Raw genomic sequence first — 14,694 nt, 5'->3', positions numbered from 1 at the left:
ATATGTTTCATAAGATACTGAGTTAACTTTGTATTAGCTGAATAAAACTGAGAATCATTGTTTTATATTTATGTAATTTTTATTCAATGTTATGACACCATGCAGGGTCTACTGTATAACACTGCAACACATGTCTCTTACGTTCAGCAGGTTAAGGAGGGGGGAGGAGATAGCATAGGGTGCAGAGGAAGTCTTGTGCCTCATAAAATGCAAGGGAGAATATTGCACATCAGAAAATATTTGGCTTGTTCTCTCCTCCCACGCTCTAGAAGATAAATGACCATTCTATTTGCCATCTGCATTAATCCAAAACATTATTAATACCAAGGTTGTGCAGGACACAGCAGTACTATTGCATCTTTTACAGTCTACTCATTGCATTTCACCGCCACGTTCAAGATGTTAAAAAGTATAAAATTGTTCCAGGTGAAAGAAGCTGGATAACATAAAGATGCACACGTTGTCTTGTGATAGAAGTAGAGATGTCTTGGTTTTGGATCTGGATTCATCTTTGTGTTTTGGTTTTGGTTTTGCGAAACCACCCTCACATGTTTTGATTTTGGATCTGTATTTAAAAAAAAAAAACACAACAGCTAAAATGATGTCAATTTGACTTGTTAGCATGTAATCCAAAACCTTTGGTTCAGAACTGCAGGGAGATCCGAACCGGGACTCTGTACCCCAAAGTGATTTTGAACTCACACTCGGTTCACTCAGAAACCCTAAATTCGGTTGTTGAGGGTTCTCTGAATCCGGACCCTTACATCTCTAGATATAAGTAACCCTGATGTCAACAATGCAAAGGTTAATTTAAAGGAGGTTTTTCACTCGGAGTGTCATTGTTTTTTTAGCAATGTATTTATATTATCAGGCAAATAAGATTATTTTCTTGGTATAAGGTACAAACCCTTTATGCTCTCTGCATCCTAAACAAATGTATCCAGTGATCAGCTTTCCATCGCAGGAGAAAAACTCCTTTTTAGGTAATTTCTCATAAAAAATGTTTGCGTGTGTATTGTTTTATTATTCTGCGTCAGTAAAAGCCTGTGACATGCTTTAGAAACCCAGGTGGGGTAAGGCATTGTCTGAGCCCACTGCCATGTAAATGACATTACCCAGAAGTCTATTATTCTAAAACGGAGAAGCTGATTTGCATGTTGCCCCAAGGGAATAGCTTGAAGATCTCCCTAACACTTCTAATTATTTCAGAAAAGTATTTGAGTATTATAATGTCAGTATTATGGAGCATTATGATCAGCTGCAAATCAGATAAATCCTGATCACTTTTCTTATGCAATCTGCACTGTGTAGTGTGTGGCAGTACAGCATTATTCATGCAGAATTCTACATTGTCTGAAGAGCTTTACTAAATGCAGTCTCTAACGTGAGCAATTTGCCACAGACATACGCACTGTATTCTGTAGTGTGGGGATTATTACTAAAATTGCTCCAAGGTATCAATCTGTGCTAAAATCATGTCTGAAAGAGCAACAGTTCAAATCGACAGAGAAAGTGTTCCTGATTTTGAAAGCGCATAGGTTCAATGCAGACAATCAGTTTTAAAGGAAGGCTCTTCAATTCTTCATATCATTTATTTAATATTGGTATTGGCCCACAAATCTAAATAGATGGATCTGCAGGTCGCAATGGTGTAAAATATTGCCCCTACTGGATAGGAGGAGGTAGGTGATATAGGACTACTGTGGCACCCACATGGAAAAAGGAGATTTTGTTTTTTGTGTCATATTATCTATACATAGTATAAAATACAGTCCCTGGTCTGTTTGTTTGGGCTAATATCGAGAACCTTGAGAAAGACACACCAAGTGTCAAAACGTGTTGGTGAGGAGGTGACCTGGATGGACTCAATACCTGCCTGCAGTGGAAAAGCTCCTGGGGGGTCACCTGGTTTCTATTTCACCATAAGCCTTATATGTCTACTGCGTTGAGTAAACATTCCATCTGGTAGGAGTCCATCATTATTCACAAGTTTTTATCTTATGGATGTTTTTGTCTTGCATGCCTTCTATGTGTTGGAAAATAAAACAGTATCACGCAATTGGATGTCTCCTTCCCCTTTGTAAATTCTATTTTTCAGCAATCAGAAAGGAATTATCAGCTGGACAAGTGCCTGATGTGGGTTACTCCCTCTCCATGTATTGCGCTGTTTGTCTAATAGCTTTAGTAGACTTAGGCCCTCATTCAGAGCCGCTCGCTATTTGCGGTCATTCGTTCTAAAACAAGGGGTGGCTATTCAAATGAACCGTTCGCTAATTGCGGTCTGTTCACGCCTCTAAGTCTGAACGAGCGAGCAAAACTTGCGGTTTTAATTTAGAAAAATGCACCCCCTTGCCGCTCGCACCATACGTCATGTCCGCTATTTATTAGATTAATCGAGTACATCGAACAGCGTATGAACTGCTCGCTATTCTTGTGGCTGGTTTTTTCAACTGCTATTTTGCGAGCAGTTCTGAGTAAAAAAAAAACAAGTGACGTGGTCAATGACGCTGCTGTATTAATTATGCACTCCCTTAAAACGCCCGTTTTGACCTTTAAGCACGCCTGCGTTCGAATTCCACACTCCCGTTTTCAAGCACCTTCCCCTGTTACCACCCACATACGCCTCGTTCTGTCACTCAAAATAGCAGGCACTCGCTATATAGTGAACAAACGATTTTCGGCCGCACTGACTGGTTCGCGCATGCGTATTAAAATCCGTATGCATGCGCAGATGTGCGAACATCGGTCAGAACGAACGAGCGGCCGCTTACGAGCGGCTCTGAATCAGGGCCTTATTCTCTTGTGAGAGAATCATTGATGAATACAGCATCCTGATCCAAGTGGATTAGAATATACAGGACCTCATTCAGAGCTGCCCACAAAAAGCGAGCTCTCGCTTTGAATGAGGGCGGCCGCTTTTCTTTTGAAAGGCGACCTCCTTGCCGCTCGCTAAGCTGTGGGTTATCACCCACAGCTTTAGCGAGTGACTAGGTGATGGTCGCGATAGTCGGGGCTTGCGATGCGACCCCTGCGGTAGGGTCTCGTCTACCGCAAGCCCCAGGTAGCTTCCTGCTCTAACAGAGCAGGAAGCTCCCTACTGACATCACTGGTGATGTCAATAGGGCCACCTACAAATGGCAGGCATTCCTTCCGGAATGCCTCCGTTAGTCCGGCCACCCCCCCACCCCGCCTACAAAACGGGGCGAGCTGTCGATCAACATCGACAGCCACCCCTTTTGTAGCAAGCCCCGGAGCGAGTGCATTTGTCACTCGCTCCAGGGCTTGCGCACGCATAGTGTGAGCGCTGCGCGAGCACAGACCCTCACCATCGACCCGCTTGTGAGCACAAAGTGCTTGTGAGCGGGTCTGAATGAGGTCCACAGTCCACATTTAAGGGTGTTGAAGTCTTTAATCTTTGTTGAGCGCCAATGCACCTATGTGTATTCTAATTGTTCTAATTGTTTAAGTGTTAATCTCAATATCCACTGGATGGATTTTGATGCAGTTTTCACTATTCTACAGAACATTTGTGGAGGAAGGTTTAGGTTATGGTTTAGGTTATGAAACATTAATGTATGACAAAAGGGAGCCGATCAGTCCCTGGTAGGTGTCTGTCTGTCTGTTCGGGATAATCTTAAGAACCACTGGATGGATTTTGATGCAATTTTCACTATTCTATGGAGCATCTGTCAATTAAGATTTAAGTGTATGAAATATTAATGTATGAGCAGTGATGATTTTAGTGAAGCAAGTCAATGAAAAATGGACATCCAAGCACTTTCTTGGCTTCTGCTGCCTAAACCGTTAATGATATATCACAATGGACTTTATTTTATTTATACCATGTAGAGATTGATACATACAGCATTATACATTTTCTCAAGAAACATTGATGTAAGCCCTGATACAAAATTTCAATATTCCCTTTTTTTACCATTCCTATTTCATTTATGTGAAAAATAATACTTTAACTTCAAACGAGTCCAATTCCCTGTAAGAGTCTGCTTTGGCATAACAATAAATAAATAAAGCACAGGGACAGACCCTTAACAAGGCTGGAGTTGACCTAGGTGGAAACTGTTTTTCTCATTGACAACTTTACGTGGCCCTTTTGTGTCACTTCAAAACTAAATCTTATTTTGTTGATGTCAGGAGGAAAAACAACTAATGTCATCTACAAGACAAACTTATAAAACCTTGGTAAAAAAGACTATGGCCGTAAACTCCAAATTGCTCCTGGGCGAAGCTGGGGCAGTTCGCTAATTTAATTTATATGTAGGAGTGGAGAACCTAGTTTCTTGTTTGACAGGAGAGTATATACTTATAGCCATCTTCTGTGCCCACAAATGGGCTTGATTTTTCCACCATCTCTGAAGGAGGTTTAATCCAAAATTGTGTGCTTTTATACTTTGTGGATAATTGCATATTACATCATATGTCAACTAGAGATGAGCGGGTCTGGTTCTCAGAGAACCCGGGCCCACCCGAGCTTGCAGATCCAAGGCGAGATCAGAGTCTGGCTAGGGGTTTCCCAACTGACTCGGATCTCAAATCAAGGCAAAACGTCATCCTCCCGCTGTCGGATTCTCAGGGGGTTTTGTATCCTATAAAGGTTCCTGCGCTCACCGCCATTTTCATTCCAGCTGTGGAGAGTGAAGAGGAAGCTAGGGAGGGGCTGTGCTGTTGTTGTCTTTAGCAGCTGTGCTGTTGCTGTGCATAGGGGCTGACTGCTGTTGTCATAGGGGCTTGTCGAAGTTAAATAATTGGATGTTGTCGTTTCCAATTAATATCCATCAATGCTGTTGTCTTTGTCTGAAAATATGCAAATAGCACACTACAGCGTGGAAAGGAGTATATAACTACAACACATGTGAACTCTTCGACACACATGTACACTTACACCTTAAATAGTTCCAACACACATTCGTTTATAACCAAGGTTAATAGAGTTTATAGTTACATATAATAATGTTAATTATACTTTAGGGAGATCTAAGGTTCAGGATACAGAGAACATGTCATGTTTGGTATCATTCTAATCCCCTATTTATCCTCAGAGATCCGTTCCAAGAGATCGCACCCTGTGTATACAAGTTATGGATGATAGGGAATTAATGATCAGATGGTATTGTGTGTGTAATGTAATGAAACTAGTCTGAACTAGCTTTTTGGAGGGACAATAAGTATGCAGCTGTTGGCGAGCTGACCCCACCCTTGGAGGGCATTGTTTGAACTGATCTATGTCCTGCATTATACCAGACTAACCTGAAGCCTGTACCAATAGAAACATGCCCAATTGTCTCTACTGTTTTCAATGTAACACCAACTGTATATTACCTGAGCTCTGAGACTAGCATACAGACTCTTTATTGACCACATACTTCAGGATTGAATGACTGTATGTTGGATCCAGAACGCCTGCGTATGTAATCAGCTGTACTTATTTTATTAATTGTTACTCTGTTACCCTTTTTGCTATTAAATCACTTTGTGAGTTGGAACCACACTATTGGAATGGGACAGCAGTCATTGTATTGCAACTAAACGGCCATAACAATTTGGGGGCTCTTCAGGGGAAATCACGCTATTGGAAGATTTGCAAACCTACATATTTCGGTTCCTCAACCAAGGGTGGAGACGCGTCATGTATGGGTAAGAACGCAATGTGTTCGACACCTGTTTATCATTCTGTGTTATGAAACCGAATGTCCATTTTTGTGTAATCCAAGCTGCGCTGATTAGAACCTAGGGACAAGAAATAAAAACTGTTTCTTTTTATTGTCACTGTGCGATTTAGTGTGATTTATTTTGCATAGCGTATGCGTACTTCCTGTATTGTTACCACGTGTTTAATCAATCGTTTCAATAGATAGTCCTGGTGTATTTATAGTGTGATCACTTGTTAAAGCCTCTGAACAGTTATTACAATTATTTGGGAAAGTATTTTTCTGCGCAGAAAAACAAAGGTGAATTGTGTGGTTGTGAAGTGAAAGTTGAGTTACTGTTGAAAGAGACAGGGAATGTCGGTTGCTGTTTGCAAGACAGGTAGGACAGCCGAGGATTGGCATACACTGCAGGTATACTGGAAATGAAAAGAAGGGCTTTTTGTTGCACTCCCAATAGTAATCACGAAGTTTATTGATAGTATCTCTAAGTGGTGCGATTGGACCACATGGTTGAGCTTGCAACTGTGATTGTAACTTGGTAGTTGTGGGAGGAAATACACTGGCAAGGCTGGTATTAGTAAATACTTAGTGCTACCAGTTGTAAAATACTCAGCAGGTGTGCTGGAAAGGCAGGATATTGCAAAGTTGATAATTTTTTTCTCCCAGTTTCTGTGTCAGGGACCTCGCTGGGTATGCTGACAATCATGGGAGTTGTTCAGTTGTACACATTTGAGATGAAATGAGTGGATGCAGCCTGTGTAAATTCGTCCACGGCCAATAAAAAAATCTCTAGTGGTAGTTGTGTGTTGTGAAGCATTGGAAAAGTCTGTGTCCACATGGGTGCTAAGTTAATGCTAGTGATGATCGATGAGGTGCTGCTTAAGGAAGGGCCAATTGGTTTAGCAAGATATCTTATGCATGTGAAATATGGGGCATACGCAATGGAATACTTCAACAAATGGGTCAAGATGACCAGAGAATGTGTGAGACCCTTTCCCAAGGTTGGAAGTTTCGATTCAGAGGTATTAAGTACTGTTGGAGATAAAATATGTTTGATTAAATCACTGAAAAAGAGAATTAAATATAATGACTGCTTAAAACTGTGACAACAAGAAGTAAACATATGGCAAGGCATATGGCAAACATATCACGTGCATACCGGAAGGAAGCAATACAAGGCAAGGAGAAGGGAGGACAAATGCGCCCTTGTTGCCAGTAGGCGGTTGAGGGGGAAGTACTGCTGATACCAAAAATTAAAAAAAATTAAATAAGTAATTTATATCCTATGCTAAGTAATTTTAACGGTAATGTTTCTGAAGAAGATAATGTATCTACTGTTATTTAAGCCATTGCCCATGCTATTAGCATGCAAGAAGTACCACGCAGGCAAGGAAAGGGAGCGGTCCCACCAGCAGGTGCAGTGGCTGAAATTGGTGAGACTAGTGGAGAAAGTAATAGGCAGGGGAACATTAATTGTACTGAAACAGTAATTTAGCAATTAATTCTGAATGTAACGATTTGGTAGGTTTACATCCTGTCAGCACAATAGTAGTTCCCAGTGGGAAAGCAGACAAAAATGGTGTAGTCCCTATAAAACATGTAGAAATGCATTGTCCATGGACTAGATCTGAGCTACATTCAACTATGTCTGATTTCCCAGATCCCAAAAAGGAGTTGGCCAAATGTCAGAAATATGTTAAAGATTCAGGTATTGCACATGAGCCAACTAATAAAGATTGGCGAGTAGTGAGGGCACGTCTTCCTCCCACTATTGATATACAAAAGTTTATAAACGATTGTCTATTGGAGGAAGATAGATCCTTAACAGTTGATGATAATCAAGAAAATATCAAACGAATATTCTCACAGTTGGCCATATACTTTCCAGTGGTAATGAACTGAGCAAAATTTTCACTATCAAACAAAAAGATAGTGAGAGTGCAGCAGATTATATTGCCAGAGCTCTGTCAGCAATGACCCAGTACACAGGGATATCAGATATAAAGTATGATGTGCATCACAGGGAAGTAGCTGTTAAGGTGCTAATGGATGGGCTCAAGGAAAATCTGAAGACCAGGGTGCAAACCTCTTTACTTAACTGGAGAGGAATTATGGTAGATGCACTTGGAGAGTCTGCCGTTGAGCATGATAAAAATATATGTAAGAAGAAAGAGGTGCAAAGTGATAGGCTAATGATGGTAAGTATCCAGACTTTAGAAGGACTATACACACAGCCGCAAACTAACAACACATACAGAAAACGAGGTACGACAGTAAGGTGTTATAATTGCCATAAAGAGGGGCACATAAGGAAGTTCTGTAGAAAGGGACGTTATGGGCCACCTAACAGGGAATCACATAGATACCCACAGAGAAGACATACACAAGTTTCCCAACAGTTATTCCCAACAGTTACCCGCACACATCGTAGCAGTAAATGATTTGCGGGAGAGTGATAGCAAGTGCTTGGGGTCAAGATATACCTATATTCTACAGCAAATATGGACAAGACACCGGATTGATGGCAAATGTAGCTCCCATAATGGTTAACCTGAAAACTGGTAGGCAAGCTCCAAAAATCCCACAGTACCCATTAAAACTAGAGGTGGAATTAGGGGTGTATCCTATAATTGAGAGGCTGCTGCAAAAAGGGATCTTAATTCGTACATCAAGCACAGCCAATAGTCTCATTTTCCCAGTAAAGAAGAGTGGGGGGAGGGGCTATAGATTAGTCCAGGACCTAAGGGAAATTAACAAAGTTGTTGAGAGCCAATTCCCTGTAGTGCCCAATCCAGCTGTCATCCTTATGCAGATTCCACCGTCTGCCAGCCATTTCACAGTCATTGATCTTTGTTCTGCTTTTTTTCTCAGTCCCCCTTCACCCTGACTGTCAATATCTCTTTGCATTCTCCTTCAAAGGGGTGCAGTATACATGGATGAGGTTTCCCCAGGGGTTCATTGACAGCCCTAGTATTTTCTCCCAAGCCTTACACAATTGTTTGCAATCTATCCAACCAAGCAATGGGTCTGTTCTAATTCAATATGTAAACAATTTATTGTGCTCTGATTCATTTATGTCATGCTTACATGATACTAAATTGTTGTTGCTTCATCTTTCACAAACAGGACACAAGGTTGCAAAGGACAAATTACAGCCATGTCAGACTAGGGTTAAATACTTGGGACACTGTCTCACCCAGGGGCTAAGACACTTGACAAAGGACAGAATCCAGGCAATACAGAATATTACCCTGCCACAGAACCAACAGCAGATCCATACCTTCTTGGGGATGTGTGGATATTGTAGAACATGGATCCCAGGTTTTTCTATTCTGGCATTACCGTTGCATGAGTTAGTCTCATCCTCAAAACCTGAGCGTGTTATGCACACAGAGAAGTCAGAGCAGACATTCTTTAACCTTAAAGATAGTTGGCCAAGAGCACCTGCCTTGGGGATACCAGATTATGAAAAGCCCTTTGAGTTATATTGTATGGAAGCTGCTGGTTGTGCAGCAGGTGTCCTACACAGAAACATGGTTATGCTAGTAGACCAGTTGCATACTACAGTGCACAATTGGACACTGTGGCAAGATCGCTCCCAACATGTTTAAGAAGCATTGCAGCAACTGCTCTTCTGGTAAGTAAGAGCGATGATGTAGTATTAGGACATGATTAAACTGTCCATACACCACATGCAATATCTGCTCTGTTGAATTCAGCTCAAACCAGACATGTCTCTTTGGCAAACAAACAAAAAATGGCAGCTGCTCAATCTAGCAGCACTAATCAGGTGCATGAAAGGGAGGGTTCATACTAAGTAGAATAAGGAGGGGGGTTTAACCCCCTATTGTTCCTCAGCACACTGATTAGTACCTGCAACAATATATGAAAACTATATGGTCATAGAAATCAGAGATATTAGTTGCATGCATTTGCAAATACATGGGAAGCTGCTAGGCCACGTCCCAGCTTCTCTGTCACTAGCAGTCCCTAACAGTAAGGGGTTCACATCCGGGGCACAGTGCAGCCCAAAAAACGTGAAAAAAATACAAACATAATATGTGATGTAAGAAGCAACTGGTATATTTTACATTTGGGGTGAGCGTTCGGGCTTAAGGCCCCCGGGACTGGTCTGGCTGGGCCCCCTCATGGCATCACCACTTAATACACATAGTTGCTTCTTACATCACATATTATGTTTGTATTTTTTTATGTAATAATTCTCATATATTTTAACCCCTTTTTCCAACACTCATTAATTAGTCTTACACACCTATACTTTACACTGCACTGTCACTCTTTTTCCATTTTTCGTGTGATGCCCTGGGGGGGTCCTGGGCTGAATGTTTTTTTGGGTGCACTGCGCCCCGGATGTGAACCCCTTAGTGTTAGGGACTGCTAGTGACAGAGAAGCTGTGACGTGGCCTAGCAGCTTCCCATGTATTTGCAAATGCATGCAACTAATATCTCTGATTTCTATGACCATATAGTTTTCATATATTGTTGCAGGTACTATTCAGTGTGCTGAGGAACAATAGGGGGTTAAACCCCCGTCCTTTTTCTACTATGTCTCTTCAGCAAGGTTCACAAAATGGGAACTAGCTATGATGGCACCAGCAGACATCACCTTAAAATGGTGCAATTAAATCCAGCTTCATACCTACCATATGTGCCTCGAGATGGACAAAGGGTGGAAGAGACTCTGGTTGAGGAGTGAGTTTTGCAGGTATACCGATACACATGATTGTATGGAATATCTAAACCAGACTTTTACTGCGAGACCGGACACACCCTTAGTAAATGTAGATTTTAAATTTTACATAAATGGGAGTTGTCATAGACAGACATACACTGGAGAACTATGCAGCGATTCTGCTGTTGTAGATGACAAGGGTGTTATAGAAGCTGAACCCCTTGACCCACCTCACTCAGCCCAAGTGGCTAAACTAGTGGTACTAAGGAGAGCATGTGAGTTGACAGAGGGGAAATCAGCTAATGTATACACTGACTCTAGGTACGCCTTCAGGGTAGTACATGATTTTGGGGCCCTTTGGGATCTTAGGAACTTTATGACAACAGCAGGCACACTAGTAGCACATTCACACCACATAAAAGGACTCCTGACAGTGATACATTTACCTAAGGCGGTAGCCATCATAAAATGCAAAGCCCACACATATGAAGTGCAACCCGGTGTCGGTAGGCAATCACAGGGCGGGTGAAGCTTCCAAATGGGCAGCAGGGTTACCTGTAAATGTGTCAACTAACAAAATTATGGTTTTTCAGACAATAGACACACAGAAATGAATTGAAATGCAAGATTTGTGTTCCCTACAGGAAAAGGCGGTCTGGAAGGCAAAAGGATGTGGTCAAGAGTCCTCTGGACTCTGGAGAGATGAACAAGGTAGGCCCGTGGCTCCCAGGGCATATTACCCAGGTCTGGCTGAATCAGCACATGGTCTGACTCATCTGGGTAAAGAAGGTATGTGTAAGCTGGTTAGAGCATACTGGTGTGCACCAGGCTTTTCTTCTCAAGCCAGTAAGAAGGCAATGTCTTGTCTTACTTGTTTGATGAAAAATGTCAGGAAAACAATACTAACTGAGCCACCCAATATTCCTCCTACAGATGGTCATTTTCAGTTAATACAAATTGACTTCATCTAATTACCACCTTGCAGGAATCTCAAATATGTATTAGTTTGTACTGATGTGTTTTCTAATTGGGTAGAGGCATTTCCAGCTGCCACTAATACTGCTGTTTTTACTGCTAAGAAAATTGTTCAGGAATTTGTATGCAGGTATGGTATCCCTAGAATCATAGAACGTGATAGGGGTAGTTTGTAATGATGTGTTTTCTAATTGGGTAGAGGCATTTCCAGCTGCCACTAATACTGCTATTTTTACTGCTAAGAAAATTGTTCAAGAATTTGTATACAGATATGGTATCCCTAGAATCATAGAAAGTGATAGGGGTACTCATTTTACTGGTGATGTCTTTCAGAAAATGTGTACATTTATGGGAATCAATAGCAGACTTCATACTCCTTACCAACACCAATCCAGAGGTAAGGTAGAAAATGTAAACGGTACTATTAAGAACAAACTCAGTAAGATAATGGTCAAAACTGGATTGGCATGGCCAGAAGCTGTGCCACTAGCCTCCATAGCATCAGAACCACTCCCAGACCTCTTCTTACTCTGTCCCCCTTTGAGATACTTTTTGGCAGACAACCTCATTTGATCATAGGTCCATAGGACGGTTTGAAGTACAATAATGAAGTCCGTGCAATATCTCATAAAAATGAGCAAATAGCTAAAACAACAGCAACAGAAAGTCAAAATTCTGTCACCTGGTATGCCAGAAACAAACTGTCATGATTTTGAACCTGGGTAATATGTTATGATCTGCAATTTCTTACGCTCAGGTTGTTTAACAGACCGTTGGGAAGGCCCATACCAAGGGTTGATGACCAGTACCACATCTCTGAAGGTAGCAGAAAGAGACACTTGGGTCCATTCTACTCACTGCAGGAAAGTCAACTACCTAGAGAAGGTACAAGACAAAGTTGAGACTGACAACACAGATCTGTCAATTGCAAACCTGTTCTAGGAGACCTAAAGAGGGCAGCTAAGACACCTGAGCCAAAGACGTTGAAAAGACTATTATTCCAGCAATGGAGTGGCGGGTTTTATATTTTTCTTGTTCTTGTTCCAGGATTTTTTTCATTTTCATTCTTTTTAGGACATTCTATTTTTGTGATGGAGGTCAGATGACAGAGAGAGGGTCCGGTAGTGATATTGATGAAGTGGAGTTTGAGGAAAGGTTGATAGAACAATCAGTACAGCCATTGTCAAACTCAGATCAGGGGTCAGGAAAAGATCTGCTAGCTCTGGAACTCAGAGTGCGAAGGGCTATTGTCTGAGGAATCTTGTATCTGTGAGTACTGTGGCTCCCTAGTTGAAGAGAAGTGCATCCAGCAATGCCAGTCCAATAGTAATCTGGATTTGTGCAGGCATCCTCTAGAGGATTATCATTCCTTTGTGGGTAAGGTCTTAAACCAAACAGAGTGCTGGGTGTGCTCTCCCATGCCTCAGGGACAACATAATGTAGGACTAGTACCATTCCCATTAAACATCTCTGAGGTCCTCGAATTACGGGGAGGGAGGTCCATATATGGGAGGTATAATATCACTAGGTCCCCTAGTCTAAAGCTTAGCCAATACATCTTAGATTGGACTTTGTTGTGTCTAAATATCTCGCATGTAGGGAGACTGGAGAATTGGGAAGCTGACCTATCTGACCAGACAATGGCCCACCACACCAGTATTGATGGGAGACTCTCAACATCACCAATAACCAGGAATAGTGATGGAAATCATAGACGTATTAGCAAGGACGTATTAACAAACATAGGAGAGTATTCATGGGGAAAGTTCCTCTAGGTTATTGTCAAAATGTTATCCATGCCAAAACTTGTCTTGGACAGATGGAGACAATAGGCATGGGTAGTTTTGTCAAAACTTTATGTAATATTATCAATGATCATACTGTACCTTATGTCCTTTCAGATGATGTGTATTATGTTTGTGGAAGAAAGGCTTATTCCTGGTTAACTCCGAGTTCCAAGGGTTTATGTTTTCTAGGTAAATTGGTCCCAGAAGTTATGACCCTTGTGCATTACAAAATGACTGATATCCATAGAACTACAGCACCTCCATACATACACACACACTATGAACATAAGAAATATGATTCCTGGTGAAGAACATGTAGCTACAAAGTTAATTAGTGAAACCACTGGTTTTCAAATTATGGTTGCATTAGATCCCACCAGGATCCTTAGGGGAACTTTACATTTTAGGTATATTCAAGACCTGGAGAAATTGATAGACAATATCACTGAAATGTATGACAACACTTTCAGGTATACGGGTAAGGAGCTATAAGCTTATAAAAAGGAGTTAGTACAACATAGACTGGTGTTAAAATATCTCACATCTATTTCTGGTGGATATTGTGTGACTTTGGCCACCCAATTTGGTGTCAAATGTTGCACATACTGTACATTACCAATAATACTGATGACCCCAAAGAAGTTAATGACCGGAAAATGGATGAAATCTTACAATTAAAATGGGAATTTCGGATGACCCATAATTATTCACTGTACGAGATAGGAGAAATGGTAGCAAGATGCTTCACGTGGTTGAATCCTGTAAAATGGTTCTCAGGTCTAGGGGAGTGGGTACAGGAAATGTTTGTTAGCATAGGTAAGCTCCTTATTCTTATACTGTACTTGGTGTCCTCTTAGTAATTCACTTATGTGTCGGTTGTGTTCCTACTGAGTTGAAGTGCAGAAAATGTTCTACTGAGGTAAACACTGAAAATGAGAGTATAATGGTGATGAAAAGTACAGGTATCAAGGTTAACAAAGAACTGCATTATAATCCTGAAATCAAAAACACAATTAGGTGATAGTTTTGTGCATTATCAAAGGGTGGAGCTGTTGAAGTTAAATAATTGGGCTACCCTATCAGACACTAGAGGTCCAGTAGGACCTCCAGCATCTGTCTTCTCTTTTGCAGTGGCCATTTTTGGATGGCCTTTTTCAGCAATGCCCATGTGGACGGCTGTCCACATGGAATCTGCAGCCCCCAAGTCACCAAGCACTACAAGACTGTGCAGGGTGTGCAGGGGCTGAGTCAGCCCCTTTTCACCCACTGCATTCTGGCACCCAGTGCACGTGCACCTCTAGACCCCCCATAGTTGCGGCCCTGCATAAGGGTGGGTGGGAGGGCCCAAGGACAATTCCATCTTGCCCTGATTTTCTTACCATTATGTGCTGTTTGGGGCATTGTTGCCTGTCATTTTTAATTTTATGGCTTTTGAATGTCCAGAAATTGTAATGGCCACAGACAGCATCTCCTATATGCCCCTTTCATTTTTTACAGAAAATTCTGAACCACCTAATTGATGGGGTGGGCAAATATGAGCAGCAACAGCACAGAGCATCTTCCTGCCAGGATG

The 14,694-nt window shown here is 41.5% G+C and overlaps 1 pseudogene; it reads left to right on the top strand.

The window, feature by feature from the left end:
* The first annotated feature begins 12,436 nt into the window (after positions 1-12,436).
* LOC148520531 (uncharacterized) lies at positions 12,437-13,429 on the top strand (annotated as a pseudogene).
* The last annotated feature ends 1,265 nt before the right edge of the window (positions 13,430-14,694 follow it).

This window comes from Taudactylus pleione, unplaced genomic scaffold (assembly GCF_031769625.1).
Source record: "Taudactylus pleione unplaced genomic scaffold, aTauple2 ptg000176l, whole genome shotgun sequence".
In the NCBI taxonomy this organism is placed as follows: domain Eukaryota; kingdom Metazoa; phylum Chordata; class Amphibia; order Anura; family Myobatrachidae; genus Taudactylus; species Taudactylus pleione.
This window is presented reverse-complemented; position numbering and strand designations above follow the sequence as displayed.